This window comes from Arachis stenosperma, chromosome 5, assembly GCF_014773155.1.
Source record: "Arachis stenosperma cultivar V10309 chromosome 5, arast.V10309.gnm1.PFL2, whole genome shotgun sequence".
NCBI lineage: Eukaryota > Viridiplantae > Streptophyta > Magnoliopsida > Fabales > Fabaceae > Arachis > Arachis stenosperma.
The window spans coordinates 22,267,161-22,274,707 of record NC_080381.1 but is presented as its reverse complement, the minus strand read 5'-3'; positions in this window follow the sequence as shown (position 1 = coordinate 22,274,707).

Genomic DNA, 7,547 nt, shown 5'->3' with positions numbered 1-7,547 from the left:
GATGGATATGGCTTGCTATTGCTCAGCCTATTGCGTCCACCATTGTTAAAGCCTTGTTGAGGCTTTTGTTGATCCTTCCATGAGAAATTTGGATGATTTCTCCATGATGAATTATAGGTGTTTCCATAAGGTTCACCCATGTAATTAACCTCTGCCATGGCAGGGTTCTCAGGATCATAAGCTTCTTCAGAAGCTGCCTCTCTAGTACTGTTGGATGCATGTTGCCGTCCATTCAGATTTTGAGAGATCATGTTGACCTGTTGAGTCAACACTTTGTTCTGAGCCAATATGGCATTCAGAGCATCAATTTCAAGAACTCCTTTCTTCTGAGGTATCCCATTATTCACGGAATTCCTCTCAGAGGTGTACATGAATTGGTTGTTTGCAACCATATCAATGAGTTCTTGAGCCTCTTCAGGCGTTTTCTTTAGGTGATTAGATCCACCTGCAGAATGGTCCAATGACATTTTCGAAAATTCAGAGAGACCATAATAGAATATATCTAATATGGTCAATTCTGAAAACATGTCAGATGGACATCTTTTGGTCAGCTGCTTGTATCTTTCCCAAGCTTCATAGAGGGATTCACCATCTTTTTGTTTGAAGGTTTGAACATCCACTCTCAGCTTGCTCAGCTTTTGAGGAGGAAAGAATTTATCCAAGAAGACTGTGACCAGCTTATCCCAGGAGTCCAGGCTATCCTTAGGTTGTGAATCCAACCATATTCTAGCTCTGTCTCTTATAGCAAAAGGGAAAAGCATGAGTCTGTAGACTTCAGGATCAACTCCATTCGTCTTTACAGTCTCACAGATCTGCAAGAACTCAGTTAGAAACTGATAAGGATCTTCAGATGGAAGTCCATAAAACTTGCTGTTTTGTTGCATTAAGGCAACTAGCTGAGGCTTCAGCTCAAAGTTGTTGGCTCCAATGGCAGGAATGGAGATGCTTCTTCCATCAAACTTGGACGTTGGCTTTGTGAAGTCACCAAGCATTCTCCTTGCATTATTATTATTTTTGGCCGCCATCTCCTTCTCTTGTTCGAAAATTTCTGAAAGGTTGTTTCTGGATTGTTGTAATTTAGTTTCTCTTAATTTTCTCTTCAGAGTCCTTTCAGGTTCTGGATCAATTTCAACAAGAGTGCCTTTTTCCCTGTTCCTGCTCATATGAAAGAGAAGAAAACAAGAAAAGAAGAGGAATCCTCTATGTCACAGTATAGAGATTCCTTTATGTTAGTAGAAAAAGAAGAGGGTAGAAGAATGAAGAAGAATGGATTCGGATTTTTGGATGAAGAGAGGTGAAGAGAAATGTTAGTAATTAAATAATTAAATAGAATAAGAAGAGAGAGGAGAAATTTCGAAAATAATTTTGAAAAAGGGGTTAGTAATTTTCGAAAATTAAAATTAAAATTTGAAACAATTAATTAATTAAAAAGAATTTTTGAAAAAGGGGTGAGATATTTTCGAAAATTAGAGAGAAAAAAGTAGTTAGGTGGTTTTGAAAAAGATAAGAAACAAACAAAAAGTTAGTTAATTGATTGAAAAAGATTATGATATCAAAATTTAAGAAGATAAGAAGTTAGATAAGATATTTTGAAATCAAATTTTGAAAAAGATAAAATTTTGAAAAGGATAAGATAAAAAGATAAGATAAAATTTTAAGAGAAAGATATTTTGAAAAAGATTTAATTTTTAAAATGACTTAACTAACAAGAAACTACAAGATAAGATTCTAGAATTTAAAGATTGAACCTTTCTTAACAAGAAAGTAACAAACTTAAAATTTTTGAATCAATCACATTAATTGTTAGCATATTTTCGAAAATATGATGTAAAGATAAGAAAAAGATTTTGAAAATATTTTGAAAAAGATTTTTGAAATTTTCGAAAATGATGAAAAAATGGAAAAGATATGATTTTTGAAAAAGATTTTAAAAAGATAAGATTTAAAAAGATAAGATATTTTTTTGATTTTTGAATTTTTTTTTTGATGAGAGAGAAAAACACTAAAAATACTCAATACATGAAAATTTTGGATCAAAACACATGATGCATGCAAGAACACTATGAATGTCAAGATGAACACCAAGAACACTTTGAAGATCATGATGAACATCAAGAACATATTTTTGAAAAATTTTCAAGAAAAGAAAACATGCAAGACACCAAACTTAGAAATTTTTCATGTTTAGACTCTATGAATACAAGAATGCATATGAAAAACACCATACAACACAAAACAAGAAAATATGAAGATCAAACAAGAAAGTTCATCAAGAACAACTTGAAGATCATGATGAACACTATGAATGCATGAATTTTTCGAAAATTTTATGCAAGAAAAAGATGAACATGCAATTGACACCAAACTTATGACTTGACACAAGACTCAAACAAGAAACACAAAATATTTTTTATTTTTATGATTTTCTAATTTTTTTGGATTTTTATTATTTTTTTTTTGAAAAATATTATTAGAAAAACGAAAAAGAAAAGAAAAATTTTGAAAAAAAAAGATTTTTGAAAAGAAAATTACCTAATCTGAGCAACAAGATGAACCGTCAGTTGTCCATACTCGAACAATCCCCAGCAACGGCGCCAAAAACTTGGTGGACGAAATTGTGATCCATTGTCTTTGTACTTGTATGAAATTTAATAATTGGCTCTATTTGAATTCACAACTCCGTTCAACTAACCAGCAAGTGTACTGGGTCGTCCAAGTAGTAAAGCTTACGTGAGTAAGGGTCGATCCCACAGAGATTGTTGGTATGAAGCAAGCTATGGTCACCTTGTAAATCTCAGTTAGGCAGATTAAATTGGTTTATGGATTTTCGAATATTAATAATAAAAAAGAAAATAAAAGGGATAGAAATACTTATGTAAGTCAATAGTGGGAATTTCAGATAGGTGTATGGAGATGCTGTGCTCCTCTTGAATCTCTACTTTCTCATTGCTTTCATCCAATCCTTCTTACTCCTTTCCATGGCAAGCTGTATGTAGGGCATCACCATCATCAATGGCTACTTTCAATCCTCTCGGAAAAATGGTCCTATGCGCTGTCACTGCACGGCTAATCGTCTGGAGGCATCACCCTTGGTTGATAGCTACATCCCATCCTCTCAGTGAAAATGGTCCAAATGCTCTGTCACAGCACGGCTAATCATCTGTCGGTTCTCAATCAGGTTGGAATAGAATCCATTGATTCTTTTGCGTCTGTCACTAACGCCTAGCCTTCAGGAGTTTGAAGCTCGTCACAGTCATTCAATACCGGAATCCTACTCGGAATACCACAGACAAGGTTAGACTTTCCGGATTCCCAGGATCCTACTCGGAATACCACAGACAAGGTTAGACTTTCCAGATTCTCATGAATGCCGCCATCTATCTAGCTTATACCACGAAGATTCTGTTGGGGAATCTAAGAGATATGCGCCCGGCCTAAGGTAGAACGGAAGTGGTTGTCAGTCACGTGCGTTCATAGGTGAGAATGATGATGAGTGTCACGGATCATCACATTCATCAAAGTGTTGTGCAACGTATATCTTGGAATAAGAATAAGAGAGAATTGAATAGAAAGTAATAATAATTGTATTGAAACTTGAGGTACAGCAGAGCTCCACACCCTTAATCTATGGTGTGCAGAAACTCCACCGTTGAAAATACATAAGTGAAAGGTTCAGGCATGGCCGAATGACCAGCCTCCAAAACGTGATCACAGGATTCAAAATACAATCCAGGATGATAATATGATAGTAAAAAGTTCTATTTATAATAAACTAGCTCCTAGGGTTTACATGAGTAAGTAATTGATGCATAAATCCACTTCCGGGGCCCACTTGGTGTATGCTTGGGCTGAGCTTGATCTATCCATGAGCTGAGGCTTTTCTTGGAGTTGAACTCCAAGTTATGACGTGTTTTGGGCGTTCAACTCCGGATCATGACGTTTTTCTGGCGTTTAACTCCAGACAGCAGCATGTACTTGGCGTTCAACGCCAAGTTACGTCGTCAATTTCCGAATGAAGTATGGACTATTATATATTGCTGGAAAGCTCTGGATGTCTACTTTCCAACGCCGTTGAGAGCGCGCTAATTGGAGTTCTGTAGCTCCAGAAAATCCATTTCGAGTGCAGGGAGGTCAGATTCCAACAGCATCAGCAGTCCTTTTGTCAGCCTTTTTCAGAGTTTTGCTCAAGTCCCTCAATTTCAGCCAGAAATTACTTGAAATCACAGAAAAACACACAAACTCATAGTAAAGTCCAGAAATGTGAATTTAACATAAAAACTAATGAAAACATCCCTAAAAGTAGCTTAAACTTACTAAACAATGCCAAAAAGCGTATAAATTATCCGCTCATCAGGTAGATAGGAAGAAGATGTAAAGAGGAAGAGAATGAAGGAATAATGTTTTTCCACCCTGTGTTAGGGTTCTTAGGATTCGAAGGAATTGGAGAAGGAAGAGGATGAATAGTGGTTCCATTGTGTCCTTTTCTTATATTTATTTCAATAAATTTAATAATGTAATAATTCTATTTTCCATTGTGTCACCTCAAATTGGCCACATCACACAATACCGTGCCACCTGGCCTCCACCACCACCGAAAAATTACTCAGGCCGTAGAAGGGTAGAATTGACAACAAAGTTTTATATTCGTGTGTGCAAATGACTCGTTAAAAAATTGAGGAATAAATCTGTCCACCGTGTGAAAATTCGAGTGTACTTTTGTCTATTTTTCCTTTTTTTAAAATTCAAAATTCTCAATATCTTTGGACGCACTAATTTCAATTCTATTTTTTCACATATCATTTAAATACAAGTGCTTTTATAAAATTTTTTAAGATTTTAATTTTAATCATATAATTTTTCTATAATAATGTAATATTGATAAATTTTGTAATACATAAAATTGTTATTAACTTATTATAAAAAAAGAATTATATGAATAATTAGATATTTTTTTATCTAAAAACACATGTTTTAAGCAAGAAAACAAGAATCAAAATACACATTTTTTGGTTTTTATGAAATACATGATTCCTGTTGTGTGTAAATGGGCTAGATTAAAGACACTTCAAATACTCTCACTATTATCTCTGACCTCTTTTGTCTAGGCGGTCAAAGATGGTATTGAGAATGGTTGAAATGCCTTCACGTCAGCTCCAAGACGGCGGTTAAGGGTACCTACAAGAGAAAAAATAATTTATAAAAGCACTTGTATTTAAACAACATGTGAAAAAATAGAATTAAAATTAATGCATTTAAAGATACTGAAATTTTGATTTTATAAAAAAAGACTAGTAAATGAATCACTTAATGCAAAGTGAGTCACTAATTTGGTATATCTACAATGATGATGATGGTAATCAGTGGATAAGAGAAGGGGGGTTGAATCTTAGCCCATTTTTGCTTAGTAACACTTGCTGTCTTTTAGAGTGCTTTGAGGAGATATTTTTGCTTTTTGTCTCGAACCTAGCCAAGAGACATTTTATTTTTGTCTCGTAACCAGGCAAGAGATATTTTTCAGTTTTGTCTCCTATGCAGCAGAAACATAAATGGAGTAGAGGAGAGAGAGTATTACACCAAGAAGTATCCTGGTTCAGTTGCTAAGTGCAATGCAGCCTACATTTAGTCTCCATCACAACAATGATGGAATTTCACTATAATCTTGCAGATTATAGACACCAATTCTCCCTAGGAACTACCCTTCCTATCCGAGACAAGTCCAGAATCTATCTCCAATCCCGAACTTGACTTGGTCACCTACCAAACTTTCAACTGCTAAGTGCTAACACAACATGCAAGGGGATTTTCACAGAATCATGATACACAACACAGATGTACAAAGGACCTCTAGGACATCTATGGCTTTTTCTTTAATTTTGTACACTCTACCTTTTTCCGCTCACTAGCTTTTTTTACAAACCTCGCACTGTTTGCCTTTTTCACCATGAGACTCAAGACAGACAAAATTTAAAGAAAACACAAAATGAAAACATTGAAGGAGAAGAACTTCTGTTAGCTTGGGTAGCTATGAGAACTCTGTGCTTTTTTCTCCTTGTCTCAAGTCTTGGCTGTTCACCCTTATTATAGAAGGGGAAGCCTCCAAGGTTGAAACAGTTGAACCGAGCCAACTTCTTCTTCTTCAATCATCAAATCCGGTTCGGCCAAAGAGAGGAGAGAGGGAACCGAATGCAAAAAAACCAACATGCAATTACCTCTGCCTCACCCCTTCTCACCAAGCTTCATCAATCTGGGCATTCCATCTTGACTTGATCTCCAAGAAGAATTCCTAACCCTTGATGAGTCCTTGATGCTTGACAGCTTCATCTGCTTCACTTCTGCTTCTTCCTTCATGTAGCTACAGTAGCTACCTTTTGTGATGGTTGATCAAAAGTAGAGACGAGTCATACCCAAGGGATCTTCTTCTCTGACCGAGTTAGATCTTCCACCATTTTAGGCATGGTGATCTTGAGACTTCTTCACCACATCTTACCATAAGTGGCAAAGATCTCAGCCACGCCATACTGTAGATCTTCCTTTTGCAAGAGCCATCATCACCTTGGCCTCTTGCTTGTCCATAGCTTCACTGCTGTTATACCTTACCTCTGATGGCTTCCTTCTTCTTCTTTCCCGTGACAAGACCAAAATTAAAGAGAGAAGAGAGAGAAGAGTGAAAAAGCTATCAAATGAATTTGAAGAAAGATATTTGACAGCTTTCCGGTTCTTTCATTTCTTCATGAGTTCTCCAACTTTACATGCTTTTTCTTCATTCCCTTGATCCAATCTTTGCCTCCTAAATCTGAAATCACTTAACAAACATATCAAGGCATCTAATGGAATCAAGGTAAATTACATTTGGCTATTTTAAGACCTAAAAAGCATGTTTTCACTCTTAAGCACAATTAAAGGAGAATATACAAAACCATGCTATTTCATTGAATAAATGTGGGTGAAAGGTGATAAAATCCCCTAAAATCAATACAAGATAAATCCTACAAATGGGGTTTGTCAATATTAAAATGAATTAAGTTTCCACTTTCCAAAATCCCAAGCTTAGTAATGTGTGAAAGTAATGATAGCAATCAAATCAAAGTAAGTTTTTTCTCTCATGTTACCAAGGCAATTAAACCAAGTTAAAAGAATTTGAAATCCATCACTCATTGAGAAAGGCATCCGTGGAAGGCATGCTTTTAATTCAATTAACATTTGGATTTCACTAAGGTAAATGGGTGATCAAAACATCATGCTCTATTTCCCTTTTCTTTTGATTTTGGACCAACCACATTGTTGGGCATCAAATTGGTTTTCCTGACCCAATTATCTTGCTAATCAAATAAAATATTTCAACCTCGTGTCATATAGAATATTTGTACCAGGCTGAATATTACATTGGGCTTGATGTGATTTTTTACCCAACATAAATTTGCACAATAACAAAATTATTAAACAACTATTTGTTAATTAAAGTTCAATTTAATAATTTTGTAATTTATAATGTTTAATCATCATCAAAATAATTTTAGAGTTTTCCAAACTCATCAATCTCTCCCTTG